The sequence below is a fragment of the Syngnathus scovelli genome, chromosome 12 (assembly GCF_024217435.2).
Source record: "Syngnathus scovelli strain Florida chromosome 12, RoL_Ssco_1.2, whole genome shotgun sequence".
NCBI lineage: Eukaryota > Metazoa > Chordata > Actinopteri > Syngnathiformes > Syngnathidae > Syngnathus > Syngnathus scovelli.
In genome coordinates, this window is record NC_090858.1 from 9,394,744 (window position 1) to 9,415,925 (window position 21,182).

Consider the following 21,182-nt stretch of genomic DNA (forward strand, 5'->3'; position numbering starts at 1 on the left):
CTTCAATTATCATCTTTTGGAGAGGAAACAGTGAGCAGATGGCAACAGTGGTCACGGGCCTCAACAAGATCAGCACTGTTCAGAGGCGTCTTTTCTTTGAGACAAATTTGCCGTAGCCTCATGAGTTTTCATTGAAGTGTTAACAGAGTACAATAGTAATGTTTTCTACAAAAGTTAAATTATCTAACATGGTTGGCCATGTACAACCCAATTATTTTCTCTTCTTTTCCAAAACTATTTCAAAGTAAAACATTTTTATAAACATTCTATTCTCAACATTAAATACCAGCGACGGACAGTGAGTTTTACCCGCCATGTTTTTCATGACAATTTATTTTTTAGGGAGCATTTGGTCTAAAACGTTTGGAAACCGCTGCAGCAAACGGTTATGTAGCTGAATGAATTCATGTCTACACATTGGAAGGTTGTATATGGCAGCACTAGGAGGGCATAAATCATATTCTGTAATTGTAATTATTGGCAGGCACTGACCAAATTTTATGGCACCTTAAAAGTATAACACTTAAACATTTTACAATATCCTAAAACACAATGTTATTTTTGTTTTGAGCAAGGAATTTTCTTTGGGAGCAGCGCTATTACATCTGGCACGGCTAATTCGCAATTCAGTCAGAAAAAGCTTGTGTTAGTGTTGGACCAATAAGCTTGGGGACAAATGAATCATTTTGGTGTCATTTTGGGGTTCTAATTTATATAATTTGTGGTATAGTCATTTAAGCGGCATGCTTGTTGAGTGACACCGCATACAAATGATGTTATTTGTCATCTGTGATGGAATATGAGTGCTCTTTTCCTCCATCTACAGAGTCCTCGCCTATGAAAGCATTCTTGCAGCTCAAAAAAGTCGCTTTGTTTGCTGTGCTTTGTATACATATATACACTACACATACATATGAAGTGTGTGTATACACATATACGTATGTATGGATACGCCCTAAGAAAATGCAGTTATCAATATTTAAAGCAGAATTTGTTGCAGAGGCTATGCAAAAGTCATTTCTTGATCTTTCCAGATATTTATCTCATGTTTCCTTATTTTCTTTCAAAGCCAAAGCAATGTCATAAATGAACAGACAACATTTGTGATTCATTATAAAATTTCACAAGTCAAATAAAATCTTTACAAAGCAATGTCGTTAAACAGAATTGCTCTGATTCGTTTCCCTGGTCGCAAAACATGTTTGCCTAGCCACTTGTTGCTAGGCAAAATACAAATCAATAAATAAAATACTATATGCCTATTAAACATATACTGCTTGAATGGCATATTAGGTACTATATAAAAGCCCTCTCTTACTCTAATAAAAAGTATCAATTTTTTTGGAAGGAAATGAAAATGGCTTAGATTGCTGAATCTGGTGGGGTGCTGTTCCCAATGCCGCTTATTCAGATCGCTGTAGGCCAGCTGGTTCCAACTTGGACTGATGGCAAAATAAGCGAACACAGCCATGTTGTTAGCGTGAGTAGGATTTGTACACACAAACCCTTATTAACACAATCACGTCACAACCCCCCTTGCCTCATCCCTGGCTTGAATGGAACGTATCGGAATCTGAGGGCAGACAGGAAGTCCTTATTGTACTAGTGCAGAGATCCCGGAGCCAGACAGCATACAGGAGCCATGTCACCCCTGGCCGGACTAGGCATATCTTTGTGCTTGCTCACCGCGTAACAAAGAAGCAAATAAACACTGTTACCCTCATCGGTCTTTGACTGTCATTCCAATTAGGCAGTGTAGTGATGGAAATCCGTGGCCTGTGTTTTTCCCAGCCACGCTGTTACCTCTGACCCCCACGGCTCGTGCCTGAGGTGATTTTCTTTATTAGTCCGCGGGGTCAGTATTTAGCCCCGTAGCCATCAGTAGCGGGTTTAAATCTGCAGAGTCAACACTCTGCCTTCCTGGCTGTTAGCTGTATTAACACACTGAAGCCCCACAGCCCTTCCACTCCCACTCCCCAAACATCCTCCCTAAGGCCAGATAACATCTCTTGGCCCATCCATTCACGAAGCAACCCAAACCCTGTTCTGGTCAGAATTCAACAGGCTGTATGAGGGTGATGAGAATCTTGAGCTTGATTTTGAACATCAGAGATTAATGGTTATCAGGAAGAGAGGTTTAAAAAATGGACCCAAAAGAATTTAGTGAACACAACGTGGAGGTTTGCTGATTCAACCATGTAGCACTGTCTTCTTTTTTCTCTGGATTTCCCCTTATTGCAAATAGAACTAAAAGGAAGACTGTTGACCAAGTGGTACATTTTCCAAGAAACATAGCCTTTGGCGATGAACCAGTGCATATTTTCGTTACTGTAAATCATGTTGTTTTTTAATTAGCATCCTCAACATCTCATCCATTGTGGTTTCACTCTGAGATTTGTTCCTGCTTGGCTTTTACTTGCATTTTTCTCAACATATTCCATCAATTCTCTGACAGAGTAGAGACAAATGGTAATTACAAGGGAGCGTAAATCTCCTCAAGAATAAAAATGGGATGTTGTTATAATTTATGAAAAAGGTCTCATAAAAGGACAGGCAGTTTTTTTTTCAACACATCACCCATCTTATTTCCATTACCTAACAAAACAAGAATTGCACGCTTTTTGCCAATAGTCTATTATTTTAACCAGAACATTAGTATACATGCATGCCTGAAATTCGGACAATAGCACATTACAGCATAGGTTGCCAGTACCTGGGACAAATCAATATTTGCACCACTGAAAGATGGGCGCAAACCCTCCAATTTTCAAAATGTCCCTTTAAAAACTCCACGGGTAAATTCTCTGTGATGGAAAATCAAAGCTAACAATTGAAACGCTTAACTGCCTAGAAAGATTGATACTGACTTAACTGCACAAACTGTATGATAAGGTTGTTGCTGTTCCACTTCCTTTAGGTGTCTGAAGAGAAGTCTGTTGTCGATCGTAAACAACAAATCAAGATTACAAATCTTCCAGCATCTGTGGACTGACTCGCAATATTGAATATGCTACAACAAAAAGATTCGACTTCCCTTGTTCATTTTTGTCTGGATCCTGAGGGTAAAGTGAAAAGCATCTTGACAGGTAAGAGATTCTCCATGACATTTTTTCATACTGTCCATTCACTTTGTGTAGGCAAACTAACGGTAAGTGCTCATGCTTGAGAATGCAGAAGTAAGCTAAAGTCAACAAACAAAATCATGCATCACTTTATGTTTGCGTAGTAATGCAAAGGTCTATTTGGGAAGGAGAAAAATATAGTTTGGAGCTCTTCAATTTAACAATCAGCATTATGAATAGATACTGAGGTTCTGGGAGAGCGGCCAAAGCGAGGTAGTGCTGGGATACGTGCAACTCTTTTTCAAATATTATCAACACTACTACTTCTACTGCTACAGCTGTTTATTTTTTCCATCTTTTCAAATTGTGCACCCCACAAAACATAGTGCTTGGAGTAGCCACCCCTCCCTAATCTCATCCCCTTTGGCTACCTGAACTTAATCTCATAGGAGATCTTAGCTCCACAAAACCCAGTCAATTTGGGTAAGATGATGCCTTGTTAGCGGTGGTCTCTAAAGAGCAGTGAGGACAATGGATCAAATACCAATGACGATGCTTTGAACCATTGTCTTTCCTCTCTTCCCGTCTATTAGCGCCGCTCAGTGCCAGTGACCCACCTCCCCTCCTGGTTTGCCTTCTGCCGGAGTGAAAGTGACACTTTTTCAAAGAGCCTCCGACCTAGATAATATCTACTTAGATAAAAATATATCATGCGTTAACAGCCATACTGGTGCAGTAATCTGATAAAAGACTGGAATTCCCCGATACGAGTTTCAATCTATGCTGGCAGATCATGTTTACTTTGCAATAAGAAAAAACAAGTGAGACATTATGAATTGACGCTATTATTGCTTTCAATTGCAGAAGAAATCAATCTCTCAGTCTTTGGTTATGAGCCTTTTGTAGTTCCTTTGACTTCCCTGACTCATTAAAAGCATTGGCCCTGAAATATGAGTCATCCACAGGGAGCTCAAACAGAAGTGCGCTCAGGAGAAAAGTTTGGCAAATTAACTACATGGTGGCTGAAGGAGACATCAATTTCATAATCCAGTTTTGCAATACAAGACATGTGCAAACAACTGTCAAGGAGAGGCCACTTGTGTAACTGGATGCTACTTGAGACGCAGATTGGGGAGGCTTGCCGGCTTCCATGTCACGTTTCCACAGAAAGTACTTGGGGCGAAAAAACCAGTGCAATTGAGAAGAACTTGAACCCTTGGTATCAATCTCTGCGTGTCTGCGTGATAAAGACTGATGACAGAGGAGTTGATCACACACCAAGGGTGGAGTCCACGCATATTTGTCTGCAGCTCTACAGTAAATGTTGCCGTCTCCACCCAAACTCTAACCACTGCGCATTCTCTCTGCCTGAGCTGTTTGCAGACATATTGCACACAGCTCATGTGCCCTTATTCCACCAAGCATTTCCAAAAGACAAGACCACAAGGAGGGTTTATAATGAGAAAACAACATGTATGTGTTCAGCAAGAGTGAACAGGAGAAATTTAGAAAACCTCACTCAAGCAATCTCTGGCTCCATTATTTTTGCCAGCTGGCACAGACAATCTGGCAAAAGTATCCGCCTGTGTGTAATAGATCATAAAGGTTCGCTGGGAGCCTGACTGACTTAGCAATGTAACCTAAATCCATTCATGCAGCTTTATTGCGTAAGCGAGCATGGCAATGCAAGACTTCACCAAAAAGGCAAAACAAAAACGTAGTGCCTCGGCTCCGTTTTCAGGTTTGAGCAACTCTCGCTGAAGCCTGGAGCCAAAAATCTCTTATCACGTAATGACTCTGAAATTATTGGCATGGTGGTGGAAATCATCTTCAGTTCACGCATGTCAAACGGGTGATGAAAATCTCCCAAAAATTCCAATAGCCCATTGGAGCCACATTATAGCTGCAGTTGCAAGCAAACTTTCACTGCCTTATTGTGTCCTTTCATTATGTGTTGTTTTCCCTGGATTGACACTACTAAATCTGGAGTTTGTACTGAGAATAGCATTTAAAAAGAAGTCATCTTACCTTAACACGAGCAGCATTTATTATTATTCCACGTTACCAAGACATTATGAGTTTGCGTGCATTCTGTTCAAAGATGAGTGACACACTGCATGGGCATGAACACAAAGCTGGCTGGCCGACAGAGAAAGGATTAAACAGAATTAACAGAGTCCAGATGCAGGCCACATGCACATGCATTCAAACACACTGACACACTGCTCTTGAAATGCAACAGCATGATCCAAAGCTAGTCGTTGTCATCTCAGCATGGCACCTTGTTGTCAAGTGTGTTGGATCTCTGCAAAAATATGCACTGGATGCTTTTGACTGTGGCAGCGTGACTGGTCTTGCACATGTGTGTTTTTGTTTTGTTTATAGATTTGTTGTTAAAAGCTGATTATCAAGGGCCAGATGGACCTCAGTGCAATGGCACCCTCCGGCACACGCACACACACACACGCATCTGTATGCTTGGAGAACAAAGAGAGACAAACTGGGTCACCTCTTACTTACGCCAGATTGAATTTTGTGGAGAAAATTTTAATCAAACTATTTACTATTTCCTCGTCATGGTAACCACCATATAATCTGTATCCAGCATACATTGAGTATTATGTACTGTATATATGATAAAATCACAGTCTTGCAAGAATGCAGTTGTTAAGTAAACTTACTCTATGAAATCTATGAATATTATTGTTATTATTAGCGCTACTACTGCTACAATATATTCATTTGGGAGATCTAATATAATTGATAGATGGCTTGATCTCTCTTTACAAAATAATATGTTTTGATTTAGGCACGTGCACAAATAGACCCCCTGTGGTGCTCCAGCACCAGCCCTTTTGCTCCGATGAGAAAAGTGGAGCCCATTTTTTTTCTTGAAAAAAAATTACCCTTTCTGTTATGAATTCCCTCTAAAAGGGAAGCTCTATCTTCCATTCAACTCATTTGTAAATAGCTAATAGTCTTAACAGAAATTATAAAATGAGCTAAATAATGTCTGTGTGCTTGCCTGGTAGATATTGTCAGAGTGTGTTAAATTATCAAAAATAGCTCTCACAATTTTTCTACAACACAATAAACAATAACAAGTAAAAAAATTATAATTCCATTCATACATGTTTTGTTGATAATGTTATTCAAAACTGAGCAGAATTATTTTGCATATACTTGTAGCTTGAAGATGCAGGTCTTGGATTTCATCGCGTTGTTCGATTGTACCTAATTTTCTGGCATTTCTTGTGCAAAAGGTGCAGAAATTGAGGGTTTAGTGCAATGGTTGCCAACATGATGCCTGTGGACACCAGGTACACACCAAGAACCTCATGAGGTCCCATAGGTCTCTTCTAAAAATCGCTCACTAGGAATGTTGTCGAGGTGAACGTTTGAAACGGTAAACAATGTCAGAGATTTACTTAAATGAAGTGCTTATTGATAAACATGTGTTTCCTAATTATATTAAGATATTATTAACTTGACCAGTACCAGTTACCCAAACGCCAAATGTTCCAGATCGGCTAAGGTCAATTAACACTCTAAGGATGGAATAATCATATGTAACCTTCAAAAAGTTCAGGGGGGCACCTTCTTCCAGCTGACTCTTTGACCTCTTGTTCCCACCAACAGGATCAAAGTTGAGCTTCATTTTGTCCTTTTTTAATCAAGACTGGCCTCTCAGTGATTAACGTTGGGCAGAACTAGGGTGTTCACACCAATATGTTTCCTCTAGATTAGAACGAAACCTATTCTTTCGACTGAAGGAAAGAAATCAGTCAAAGAACACAGTAAGTTATTTTTCTTCATTCACCCCCGCTCCCAAGTCCTCATTCCGGACAACAATGGGAGGGCCTGCTTATTTTAGAGAATTAAAAGGGAAAACAATTTAACAGTAAAACATGGTTTTAAAAGAACAGCGGAAGTGCCACTTACATGTGACAGCGCTGTAAATCAGTCAAGAGTTTTCCTTCTTAGTCACGCACTGTCTGAGGAGAATCCATAACTATGCAGCATGTTTTCTATTTCTATATATCCGTTACCATGAAAAAATGTGTGTTTTCGACTGAAGCTTGTGCGTAAAGTTTAATCTTGGCTGTGTGAGTGTTTAACCCAACGGCACAGGATATTGCTTGTTTTCAAGATTTTTTTTAAAGATTGTAATCTGAGCCTGTTAACTAATCAATGATTTTGGCTTAAACCACAGGAATATGAATGATATTGATGTTGGTGATTTTACAACTTTCAGTATTAAGGCAATCTATCAGTTTGGCCATATTTATTATAAAACTCTAGTTAATATTATTTGGGCTTTGGGGGCTTTAAAAACGAGAATTAAGTGCACAAATGTTTGGGATTTTAATGCAGAGTTCAAATTAGACTGATACTCAAGTATGCATGTAAATAAATGTAAAAAATAAAAATAAATGTAGCAGCAAATGATACGTGGTTAGGTGATTTAGCCTAGCCCTCAACTTGCATGTGTGCCAAGAGTGCCATATAGATAAGGAAGGCCAAGAAGAAGTAAGTAGAAAGGTTACAGCGATATATTGACCTGGCTCAAGTCACCTAGAAGTGTGCAAACAAGTCCTAAGCTAACACTACCCTTGTTTGTGTGACCTTAAAGGTCAGTTTGAAGGGGGGAAAATGGTCACACAACTGCTTAATCTGCACAGTTTTTAATGTGGCAAAGACTGACATTACCACACTCATCAATAAACAAACACAAAATAGGGTGTAATCACATGACATCCAATGCTAGATCATCACACCGCATCTTCAGGCAGTTGTCTCAGTTGATGTCTACTCTTGTGCAACTTTGCAGAAGACAGTCGATTTTTCTTTTTTTTTTTTTTATCTGTTTTTTTTTGGGGGGATGGCAAGTAAAATGTTTTCAAGTCTAGACATTGTACCAAAATAGACATACTGAATGGATTTAGCTGTGTTGTCAGCTATATCCTGCCCACAGGATCATTGTACTTTCTCATGAGTGAAACAAGGCCTCTTCCGTCCTGTGACTTCACAGTTCAATTGACCTGTCAGACAGACTGGGAATGTTGATATAGCAGTAAGGATGGCTGCGATAAGGCTGCTGTCTAATTTACATTTGAATACCTGCAGGGTACACTGACTCAATACTTGAATGGAAAGGCCACACGAGAAGTTTAAATTGAAGCAAATAAAAGGAGGGTTGAAGAGGAAAAATAGTAAGCAATCACTACTACTTTTCAAATCATTCATTTAAATATTGAGACATGCAAGCTGAGAAATATTGTCTTCCACACACCAGTCAAGATATTAGCTATAAACTCCAATGTGCTCCAATTTAAAGATGACAAGAAACCTAATAAAACTGTGTAATGACAAACTTTGTGGTTTTCACTTGCTGCCACTTCCTGCTAGGCACAGGAGGGATATGTGATTGGCAGAGAAATTCACTTCCTGTGGATCTTTTGGATTATTTGTTTTGTCAGTGGCCCACCACAATTTAAAAAAAAAAAAAAGCTTTGTTGACTGTCTAGTCTCCGCGCTTCGGCATGCGTAATGTCTGCCTTTCATTCAACTGAGGCAGCTACATGAAAAGCTTTCAGACACCAGCACTGTGCCAGTGATGACATCATCATTTGTTCTCCTTCAAAAGCAGATTATTAAGGAGGGTGACGTGACGAAATCACCTCTGCTTGCTAACGTGTCAACGCCCTATAAATACGTGTCTGAGTGTGTGTACCATAACTTGTTTTATATTGTGAGTGTTTATGGTCATGTGTTCTGTGTTTGATAGAAAAGTAAAAGTGGAAAAAAAGTAAAGTGATTTTCCTCTGTCATGAAGTCAAAAGGCCTATCGCTGGGAAACCTCCATGACCGAAGCCATTATTCCTGAGATGGAATGTTGAATAAAAGACCATGCTGACCTTTTTAACGTCAGATTTTTTTTAATTTTTACATTCACAGGAAAAAATAAATAGATAAATGAATAATATCTGTACTTTAGATGGCACCTTTCGTCATGAAATGTGATACTGTTATTATTGTTGACCACATGTTGGCTTAACCTACAGTTGGCACTGATGTTGATTACTTGTATTTTATGTACCGTCGATTTTAAACCTACATTGGCCAAAATTAGCCCACAAGCCCAATTTATATTTCAACGCTGACTGCAGATAAAGACGAGGGTCTTTGTGTCTGTGACAGATGGAATGTAACCAAGGATTAACTGGACTTCAAATGGGCTAATTCAGCTCAATAATGACCATCTATGATTGCAGTTTGTTTGAGACTTGCATTACAAAATACAGTTATGTACGCGCTTGAATCATCCCCTCGTCGAGACTCGTCTATGTGGCTCATGTACCGAAAGCCAAAACAGGCATCACACCTATAACGTCTCTCTGAGCAATCAGGGCTTGTCTCTGCGGTGTCCACAGTGGTTAATATTGACGTTAAATCTCCTCCTCCCTAAACATCATGTATTTATTGCAAGGAGCGACATCACGGTTGGAGAAGTCATTTAGGAAAAGAAAGGATGGCGGAGGCATGAGGAGCCGTTTTCCCACCCATTGCATCTCTCACTTGCATTTCAGTTGAATTCTCCTGTCCTCACGCTGCAGTCTCAAACAGAAGAGGGCTTCAAGGAGAGGCAGCTCCAAGTCAGACAGGGCTGAAAGAAGCGTATTGTGAGGTCACATTCTTTGCAAATGCAAGCAGGAGCCAAGTCAGTAGCTGGCGGAATTACCCCCATGAATCATGCCCATTGTGATGTCTACGCAGGATGAGAACATGGAAAGGAATTAGGTATGGTAGAGCCTTATCAGTTTCCCATTCGGACCCTCGTGTCCACTGGGCGTGAGCAGCCAGGACCTTCAGCAACTTTGTGGCCCATGTAGAGCCTGAATGTGGAAATCCTCCATTGCCATGTGTTGTTACTTAAGGATGTGATGCAGCCAAGTTACTGCGCACTTTTCCATCCACGCCCGTCCTCCTGTCTGTGCACTTCCTTCCCTCCCATTTACCCGAGATCTTTGTGGTAGGTCTCGGAGTTCAGGCAATATTAGGTTGCACCTCATAAAACATTTCAGACTGTGTGGTGAAAAATAACAAATGGAAACATAGGCAAATGTAGCATTTTGCTTATGGCTTTTTTGGGCTGTTTAAAATGGTTGAACAGCTATTACACATTCACACCTATGAGGGAGTCTCAAAGTCTCCTTGTTTTTGGAATGTAGGCGTAAACCAGAGTGCCTGGAGAAAACAAAGAGAATATGCTAATCAAACTTCAATTAGATCAAATTGATCTCACGACTCTGAGGCAGATGGACTTACCATGATTGCAAAGTGTGTACACTCCAAGAAAATAAAAAAAGAACAGATGCGTTACTGAACAAGGTCTTAACTAAGGTAAAAATGTGTTGTGCTCTTCAGGAGACTTCATTTTTAGAAAGTTGTACCTCCAGGTGTACAATTTCTTATCACTGGACTAATCAACAAAGGAGCATTATATAATTTAAATAATCTAAAACCTATATGGTACACTGGTATAGATCTGTATTGGTAAGTCCTTCTGCTATTGTTGCTTATGACTTACACATTTTTGAATGCTTGCCAATGATCAAGAGATATAATAAGAATACCGTTGAAGCTTCAGGCAGTTCTTTTTTGACTATCGGAGTTCATGCTGTTCAGTTCACAGTTTTACAACTCTGTTCTCCTTGACAGATGGATGAGCATAAAAGAATGAAGTCGGCACAATGAGGCAGGAAAGACAACTGGGTGGGAAGTAGCACATCAGCATTTTCTACTTGACAGTGAGATCAAAAGCTGTGTGACTGTTGTAATATTACTTGCGTGTGACATTTACATCAACGCCGGGCAGAACAGGACAGGGTGTGGGTGAAAGTCATCCAGCCTCCTTCGGCCCCTCCTCCCAGGAACTCCCTGCCTGGGAAGGGCAGCCTGGGTGCGGCTGGCATGGAGCTGCGAGGGCCCTCATAAGGGCATGACACAAGCACTGACTGCATACATCCGGGGAGTGAAGTCTTTGTCATAACATAGCTCTCCACAAAACAAAATAAACAGAGAAGAGGAAGAAAGGCAAGGGTGGGAAGCGATAAGACCAGGGAGGAAGCCTCAGAGAGGATAGTGGTAGTTGAGGAAGGGAGGTCGCAGCACGAATCGTGACGGAAAGCTCGCCCAGGTTGATAACTATTGAGGAAGCCCCAAGTCCATTGGGCTAAATAGCAACCAGGTGCTGCTGTTGCTGTGGTGGCTTTTTTCACTGAGGTGTAAACGACCCACTTCTTTTCATGCTCCAACACGGGAGGCCGGGAAGCAGGCCAGACAAGCGCCATGTCTCCTTGGGCTATTCCTCTCTCATTCTCACCTCTATCACCTGAGTTCCATCAGGAGTCTTGATCCTCACTGGAGCAGGCTGATTATTGTTTTGGATTGTCCATTATAGTTTATTTAAATTTAGTTTTTATTCATTTTAGTTATTTTAGTCATTGCGTTTACACTAATACCTCATAGTTTTGGTATTTAGTTGTAGGCGTTTGTTTGTTTGTTTGTTTGTTTGTTTGTTTGTTTGTTTGTTTGTTTGTTTGTTTGTTTGTTTGTTTGTTTGTTTGTTTGTTTGTTTGTTTGTTTGATTTTAAATTTGTTGTATTTTGTGCAACATTAAAAAATAATAATCGTAAGCATTGTATGGTAAAAATAAATGAATATTTTAAAAAGATGGATAGATGATGGATAGGCTGGCAGGACAGGATATTTTTTCTATATAAGATTAATTAGTTTTCATAAGGTTTGTATATGTAAAATATAGTTTCATGTATCTTTTGTTTTAAGAAGAAGCACTTTTGATTTGATTTTGTTAGCCAAAATGTTATCCTGAAATTTGGTTTATCTTGCATCACTCTAAAACACTGTCCCATTTTCATCTCTGTGTCTGGACCATCTCCTTTACCACCACCAATTCAAGAAGGGTCCCCATAACCTCATAACACTTTCTTCATTGTGACTCTAATGAGAAGTAGGGAAAAAACATGTTTGGCAGAAACATATGTAGAGGTTTTTCAAAAAAGTCACAGAGGATTTATTTGACAAAGCAAAAAAGAATCAGTAGACTCTTTGGTGGTGGGGACGTTACCCTATGTTACCTATTCAATTATCTTGGGCTCTCGTTCATGAGTGAGGGGAGGATGATGTGGAAGCTCAACAGCGGGATCGGTGGTGGAGCACTTGTGATGTGAACTCTGTATCAATCCAGCGTGGTGAAGGAGCTGAGACGAATTGATTTACGGTTTGATTTGTGTTCCTACCTTCATCTATGGTCATGAGCTGTGGGTCGAATGCCACCCAGATGCCTCCCTGGTGAGATGTTCCTCAGACATGATTTTTGAGAATAACCCATATAGCAAAGTGTCTTACTGCTCAGTACGACATAAGATATACACATTTAATTACATTTCTTTTGCACATAGGAGTCCTATTTTGTATGTATTGAGAAATAATCATTAACAGTACACTTTCACTCTGTCCTACATATTGACTTTAAATCTTTCCTCTCCTTAGAGAAAAAAAACAAGCAAATGAATCACATTTCACATGGACTCTTTATTTTGAGCACATCCCAAAACCTTGGTACTCAGAGCAGGATTGATGACTGTGTACTCAGGTGAACCCACACAGCGAGGAGGTGCTTAATCTCTGCACTCTTTGTTGCCCCTCATGGCTTCTGTATCACTTTGTGCAAGTCAAAACAAGAATTTCAGTCCAGTAAAGATCCCTAAGAGCCTCCTTCCCGCCTCCCTGCTGAATATTTGCACTCTAAGCTGCACTTTTGTGTTCCCTATTTGCTCCTTTTGCTTCTGGTTTCATTTCACCTCTGGTTTGCCCTCGACTTGGAATACAAGTTGCAGTGAACTTGTTCTTGTGTCATCCTGTGTCAACTCTTAGAGTGGATGTATGCAAAAACATCCAGTCAGTGGCCACACAAACCATTACAGGAAGCGGCATTGGGGTTTAACCAGGCGGAAAAGCCACTCATGTTTGAGATGACCGTTCGATGCGGTATGTTGACATGATACGGGTCGGTGTGGTATCGTCACCCGCCTTCATCTAAAAGCATCTTGAGGATTTTAGTCATAAAACACATTGACTAGAGAACAAAGCCAGAGCTCTGATCCTAAAGTTCTGTAATGACTGGTTGTGTGTCATCCAGTGGAGACTGATCACATTTATGTTTGCAGTATTTAGGTCTGTGATCCTCCTGCTCAATACTGCTGCCTGGCTGAGTCTCACATTGTGGGAAGGGAAGAGACTCTGGAATTTTTCCAGCTTCATTATCAGTACTACGCAGGCCTTCCAAGGAGGGTGTATCCAGATTTATGTGCATAGTGACTGAAGTATAGCATGGGTGGAGAACTCGCAGGTGAAAGTAAATGTGTGAGTGCGTGTGTGTGTGCGTGCATGCGTGCCTGGCCACACACAAGGTGTGTTTCTGTACATGCGTTTGTACATGCCACTGATTAAACATTGAATGGTTCTCATTTTAAAGGTATCTATATCTCATTTTAAAGGTATCTATAGTGATGACATTCAAACAAAAATAATTGTATTTGTTAGCTCATTTGGGAGCTGTGGTGACACACAAGCAATAAAAATGTGTTTGGCACTGTCACGCAAAACAAAGATCAAAGCTTAGAAAGAATTAAAAGCAGTTTCGCAGGATTTAAAATGATTCTTGTTTTGGAGTAGCTCGGAGATATGCCGCCATTAAAAAAAATTGAAAATTATTTTGAAAGTGTTGTTGCACATAATGTACTGTATATGCAAAGTCTAACGAGCTTGAAAAAAAATGTACGTTTACAAAGACACTTCTCAGTTTGGATTGATTTTATAGTATGATAAATAGTGTGCAAGTAGTAGTCTGTAACCTACTGGGATATGTCCAAAAGGTGAGCAAAATCTTAGAAGCACACAGAGGGCGATGTGAATTTATCAAAATTCCACTGCCACCCTTGTGTTTTTTTTCTTCTGTACATTTTAGACACATTTATTAATTAATCAAATTAAATTGACTTCAATTACAAATATCAACACCAGTTTCAATAACTAATATTGTCTGTACATATCACTAAGTATCATACTGTACAGTTTATTACTACCACTGATGTCATAACATTTATAGCTCTCATTTTAGAGAACTGTTGACTTTCCAAACCCCTTTCACTTGTATCAACCAACCTAATTATATTTCATTACAATTAATTTCCACAGTGACACACCCCTTTTCCATGGCAATGGACAACAGAGAAAGCCCCATTTGTTTATTAGATCCTCCGTGTTTTTTCTGCCTGGGTTTGAGCTCATGTTCCGTGGATTTGATGAGCGAACAGCAAAAGTTATTGTGTTTTGGATCAAGTCCATGTTCTGACCCAATCCTTCAGACTCCAGTTCATTCAAATGACATGTTAAAAACATCACACTGTAACTGATGTGGCAAAGCCACTAGAGACCAAAATGAATTTAAAAAAGGTCAGACACTATGTGTTATTTCTGCGTTCAGTGGGTGCATTCCTTTTACTTTCCAAAAAGCTAAATTCCCCAGCCTGGAGCACATAACTGTGATAGGCACTGGAATGCACCCATGCATGAGTACCACATAGGCCATAATCAAAGCCATGTGTTTCATGATGCACTGTATATTTGGAGGAAAATGCAAGGCAACAATTCAAGCTATTCGATTAACACCCCACATCAGTGTCCTGTCTGTGCTCAGCCCTTAGCAATTAAACCATAAGTATTCAGCATACAGTGTTCTTGCAAGTTGTTTCTATTACAGTCACTGATGCATCATCAGGTTTGACTATTCCAAAGGGTTACTACATCATTAGCTGGCAGTCTGGAGTTCTGAAACGAAGAGGTTCTGTTGTCGCTTTGATCTTGGCGCAACACCTGCATCCGAAGTCTCGGAGAAATCCTTTAAAAGTTGTGTTTGTTTGGTTGCCACGGAGACTTGGGCTCTCATCATCCTGCTATCTAGTCTTTGATATTGTTCTGGAAAAGGTCACACTGAAGTATGAGGAAATGCCAAAAGACATAATAGTCATTAAATGATTGAACCAAAAACATGGGCACTGAGTCATTTTGCGTAGACGTTTGCCACGGCTGCGACTTAGGAGGCACCTGTGTTCCATCAGGATGCCATTAAAGTCTAAAATGATCACGTTCAGGATCCTACTCAAACATCCTGCTTCTACCATGCATGTGTGTGTGTTACCAGGCTATGTTTTGTTTTAATCAGTTTGCCTGTAATCATGATGGGATGAGCGATGCGGGTAAAACAACTTCCTGTTTCTCATTCTCCGTCTTGACCTCCCGGCCCCCCTTTATGGGCTGAGTCATAGCTGGGTAGCGGCCGTGCATGTGTGAAGATGAGGGGAAGTGAGCTCACTGGTGAGGCCTCTTGGGACCAAATCACTGTCTGTTAATTAACCACAGAATGGCCCCTTCCCAGGAGCACTCAACACGTAGTCTGCCAGTTACAGCAAGGCTAAAAAAAAATTGTCCTGTGCAACTGTATTGCCCTGTCACTCTTTCACTGATACGGCAATTATAAAACTTTACAAGACATACAGAGAACAATGTTATCAAAATTGTTAGTTTGGAAGTGTCTCTTTGACAGAAAATTGTTTCGTTGGCATGCCAGGCCAGTAGTTGGTGATGTGACTCTGTTTAAAGCAACAGTAACTAATACCGCCAATGGTAGCCAACGATCTGCCATTTTATTTTCTTGCAAGTTACAGGGAACAGCTATCATGTCAAAGTGGTCTTGGATTCTCTGAATAGTGTTTTAGCGCCATCAAATAAACACAGTGTGTAACTTTCTTCATTTGGGTGTATATTCCTAGTTTTAATTTAACATCCGTCCATATCAGTGACTCTCCAACCTGATGGTGGTACTCGGACCAGGCTGCTGCCATTTCTTGTGCAATGTGTTCCATGTGGATAGGTAGAGCCAACATACATTTCCCTGGCATCTGGTTGAATAATGTCCAAGATGCTTCTCTTGAATAACGAAAGGAAGTGATGATCACGATTTGCAACAGTCTGCTTTGATTTGTGGAAATGGAGACCACCAGCTTGCCTTGGCTCATTGCAACGTTTAACTGGCAAAGCGATCTTCTCTGGGGCTCGAAGCAAAATGTCTGAAAAGCAGCCAAGCCCACACACACCTGACGATCCCGTGTTCTGTCCAATAAAAAAAACATACACAAGGAGAACACAGATTCAACAGTCAAGACCTTCCACCACTATCTTGAGTGTGAGTTACTGAGCAATCAAAGATATTGGGCCTTACAAGAGATAATAAATACTGAATAAAAGAATCCATCATGTCAGTAAATGCGGTCAAGACAATTGAATCATCTCTGTAGTGGACAATGACTAAATGTACAGCAAGAATAACCAAAATCTTCCATTTTTGCCTAAGGGATGAACATGTGTTTACTGTTACAGGGAAGGATCACTTTGCTCCTGTGTTCCTCACTGCTGTTCCTCTTGATCTCTAAATTACCTGACATGTTGAAGCAGATGGCCATAACATATTCAGAAGTGCAATGGCAACCTTCTAAATCAAACATTATCTTATTACTCACGTTTGAAGGAACAGCAGAAACAGCTCAATTCTTATCTTAAATCACCATACTACCGCAATCCTTAATACTCGTGGCATGGACGCTTCTGTTTGTGTTGAGTCACACCTTTGAAGCAAAATGCGACTTTTGAAATTCCTGGTTTTAGGAATAAATATAACCTTGCAATGATACTTCAAGATCTCAAATGAGGAATTATTTGCAGTTCATGCTGAGCGCTCGTGATATATTGGGCCTGTTTAAGACACCATTATCTGAACAAGAACATTTTAGATAACATTTGAAATAGAGTTCACATTCAGCACTCTTGCAGGATTCTTTTCATGTTCATCAATGAACGCTTCACATAAACAACACACTGCTGGTAATCCAATAATCACAAAATAAATATTCCTGAATAAATCTTTGCTGTCATCAGCGGTTCAAACGCAACAAATAAATTTAGAGAGCTATTTGACAACCTCTGACGGGAAGCACATTAAAGCTTTGCATCGCGGCATGTGTCATCTGTTAAAGCAGTTGGCATGGCACCATGTTGATGTAATATGGCAGTCATTATCAAGCCGCAGCCCCCGCCAAGAGAGGAATACCCTCAAATGTCATGTCTGATCAGCTTTGTTGAAAACCACACGGTCTACACAAGCAAATTTGTCACATTTGCAACATGTAGCGCCACATTGACTCCACAATGTATGCTTTTTTTTATCAGTCCTTAAAATGACAATAATTAATTTAATTGTTTAAACAATCTTGATCATCATGACAGCACAAAAACTTCCACTTTTAGCAGACAGAGATATTTGCCAAAATAAATGCATAGATAGAATTTGTCTTTGACACAGGCGCTGATATGCTGTACTGACTGCAACAGGTCTGAATCATGATTCCAAATCTACATCATAAAAAAAAAATATATGACATACATCCGCAACTATAAAATGTCATCACACAGATGTTGTATGCAATCCTTCTTTGTAACTCACATTGATCTTTGGAGTGCAGATGGCTTCCTTCCATGTGTGCAGCTGTCAAAACCCTGGCAACCTCAAACATGGGCTCCATTTTCTTTAAAACTACATGACCAGATTTTTACAGGTTTCTAGCAGGATGTTGTCATATAACAAGTAGTATATATAGTGTGGTCATTACAATTTTAAACAGTTTTGTGTGTCTAACAAAGCAAGAGTGTCACTGTGGTGTCAAAAGTGCTTCCATTAGATGGCAACCTGTGTATCCACCTGTTGTCATTCATACAACAGAAGAAGTCATGGCTTCCTGCAAGTGTATCAGCGTTGTGTTCAGTTAAACCATCTCACATTTCACACTTCAGCCTGTGAGATCCTAACAGCTAGTGACTTATAATTACCGCAAGAAAGCAGAATGCTTGCATATGTGTCTGCATCCTGTAAATTTGTGAAAATATGGCTAATCCCTAATATCCAGAGGGCAGGGATGGGAGCACTCTGAAACATATCCGGAACATACCTTTCTGTTGTGATGGGGCAAGAGATTAAAGTTTCAAGGCCGAACACAAATGTGGTTCACATATGAATTAATGCAAATTGCAACCAGATGAGGTCGATGGCGGGCAAATAAAGAAAGAGAAAATAGATGATGACTGCATGGTCTACTGTAATTAGAAGGAGTGGCCTTGTTGGAAATACCTCACTGAATTGATTAGATTTCGTTTGTCTGTAACAAATACAGTACTTTATGGATACACGCGTTTTCTATTATGCAGCCATATAAAATCAACAGTCCTGATTTTTTTTTGTCTTGAAGCTAGTCTATTTTAGTAATATGTTATAAATGTAAGCCATTTCTAATGATTACAGTATGGATTTGGGAACAAAATTGTCCTTAGTGCAGCTCTTGGAAAATCGACCAGTTTAAACAACAACTAATGCAGAACTTTTTTTTTTTATGACAAAACACTGTCAGTTACAACAAAACATGACATGATTTATGTTATAACGGATTTTCTCACAAAGGCAGTGAAAGGGGTGAAGGAGAGCTTTGCCTTGTTTTGCCTTCAAAATAAAAAAATAAACCAAACCACTTCTAAAGGCCCGCTCCCATTTGTACATACAGCTAAGCTTTCCGTCTGCTTTTAATACTGTACCAGAGCAGCTGGCAAGCAACATCACACACCTGGGTAAACACACAGCTCGGCTCTCAATGCGCAATAGCTAAACATTGTATTTAATCTTTATCCTGTTCTGTCTCACAAGACTCATGTTAAACTGCAGCTCAGTCACATGTTCACTGGCACTGTCCTCTCCTACGTAGTGCCATGCATTTTGCATTACCTCAAGAGGCTGACGGCTCCTCTGGACAGTAATGGCCCTCAAGCAGAACTCTGTTTGTATCGGTTCTGATGAGGTCAGCCTGTGTTTTCTGCCACCGCCTTGCTGTTCTGCCTCTCCCATCCCCCCATGTACAGTATGCCAACATAGCCAGCAAATTAATACAGGGCTCCAAACCACACACACACATCACGTTTTCAACACGCTCAGGCTGCCAAAAGCAGGAAATAGTCTATTAATGTCCCACCTGAAGAACATTTACGTGGTGTAAGCTTCCCTCACCCATGTCTATAGAGAACATCACTATGGTTCACCAACTTATTTCACATTATTGGAAACGGCTGCTCGTGCGCTGACCTTCCCTCTACTTGTTGGTGACTTAACCCTCGCCTGTAAAACAAAATGAAGGAAAACACCCCGGTTAGAATGGTCTTGTTCAGTATGGAGCAAAGGCCTGCCTTATTCTTTGGGTCTGTAACATCACGTCAATGATTTCCACTGGTATTGAAAATAATTAAGAGAGTGTTATTTTGGCAAGCAATTTGATTTGGCAAGATCAGGGGATGCTTTGAGAATAATTGTCAATTTTGGCTATGTGAAGCCCTTTGAGACTGTTTGTGATTTAGGGCTATACAAATAAACTTGACTTGACTTGACTTGACTTGTACAACAACAGCATTTTGAAGTGGGCATGCGAATGTGTGTTTCAAAGTCGAAAACCACACACATACAGTATTCGGCTTAGCTTGCATATAAACAGCCTTTCGTCATTTTTGCCAGTATGTAATAATTGAAGTATTGGCAAAAGTGCTGACTCTCTGAAAGGATTTTAAGTACTTGTGTAAAGAAGACTCAGGTAGAAGGACACATTTTCTCAAGTAAAACTGAGAAGAAAAATCAGACTGTGTACAAACTTACTGTCTTGTACTGTATGCTGTACCTGCTTGGCTATCTTTATCTAAATTTGAATGTTTGAAAGCTAGAGGGTTGCGGTTTTTGGGCTAGCGCAAGACACAACATATTTACCATGAATCATTCTTGGATGACATCAAACTGTTCTCTTAAATCAGGCCGTAGATGGGAAATATCTTTCTTCTCCGAATCTGTTGAGTCATTGTCGTTAATACTTCCCGGTTCATGCTCCTTCGCGTCACTGCTGTCCTTTTTTTTTTATTATTATTATTTTTATTAGTCTATTTCTCTCTACTTGGATGTTTTTAATGTCGTCCGTTGATTTTGAAAAAAGTACCAAGCCTATCTTGCCACATTTAGGAGTAAAAATTACAGGCATCTGTTTTCAAGTGGAAGGTTAAAAATTCAAGGAAGGTTGTTGGGCAATTGTAACGTGAGGGACTTTGTTAGGGCTGTGCAGGTCTAACTGTTACTTATTTATGCATGCTTGAATGGCATCACACTTTGGCCCAGACCTTGAACCCCGTATCGTCCTGAGCGGCAAAGGCTTGCAGGAGTTAGAGAACCTAGCGAATGTTTTTATCGTCAAGGTTTGTTCAAAGATGCAAAAGGTTCTGCAACCTTGAACAAACCGTCTCAAACCTTCACCACTCAGTGAGATACGGGTTTAAAGGAGAAGCGATACACCCCCATGTCTCCCTTAGTAAAAGTTTTACAGTGTCCCACCACGCTGTCCAACGCAGCAATGACGCCGTGGTTTAGAAAGTCTGAGCAATTATTGGCCTATTTAAGTTGCTTAAGTGCACTCTAAATAAAGGTTTGGACCACAGTGGATGCCCAAGTTTGCAATGTATAATGACTGTCTGCATCAGCCCACAAGCCAGGTCGCATCTGTCAAGGCTTCAGCACCACTGCAGCTAATGGATCCACACTTTATCCCAGTGAGTCTCCATGTAAAGCAATCCCCATGGCAACCCACCCACCTTTCTCTCTTCCTTCACATGGCCTTGATGAGATCCAGACTTAGCGCTGAAGCATATTAAAGTGGCCCAACAGTGTCAGCAGGAGAGCTAAATGGAAGGTAGTGAAATCTTTTGAACCTCTGTTACATTACAAAAGTTCTAAACATATCCAGCTGAGTCCAAAGTTCAGGGAAGACATAAAAGCCCTTTCCTATGTTACCTTGGAGGATGATAATAGGCAAACAGCACTAAAACTACTAAGACAGTCCACATTCAAAG

At 40.2% G+C, this 21,182-nt stretch overlaps 1 long non-coding RNA gene across 1 annotated transcript in view; it reads left to right on the forward strand.

Moving 5' to 3' along the window:
• The window catches only part of LOC137840788 (uncharacterized), a 144,811-nt gene that overhangs the window by 101,300 nt on the left and 22,329 nt on the right, over window positions 1-21,182 (forward strand). Inside the window, exon 6 of the long non-coding RNA XR_011087827.1 lies at window positions 2,918-3,086. This is a non-coding gene — a long non-coding RNA (uncharacterized lncRNA). The remainder of the gene's footprint in view (window positions 1-2,917; window positions 3,087-21,182) is intronic.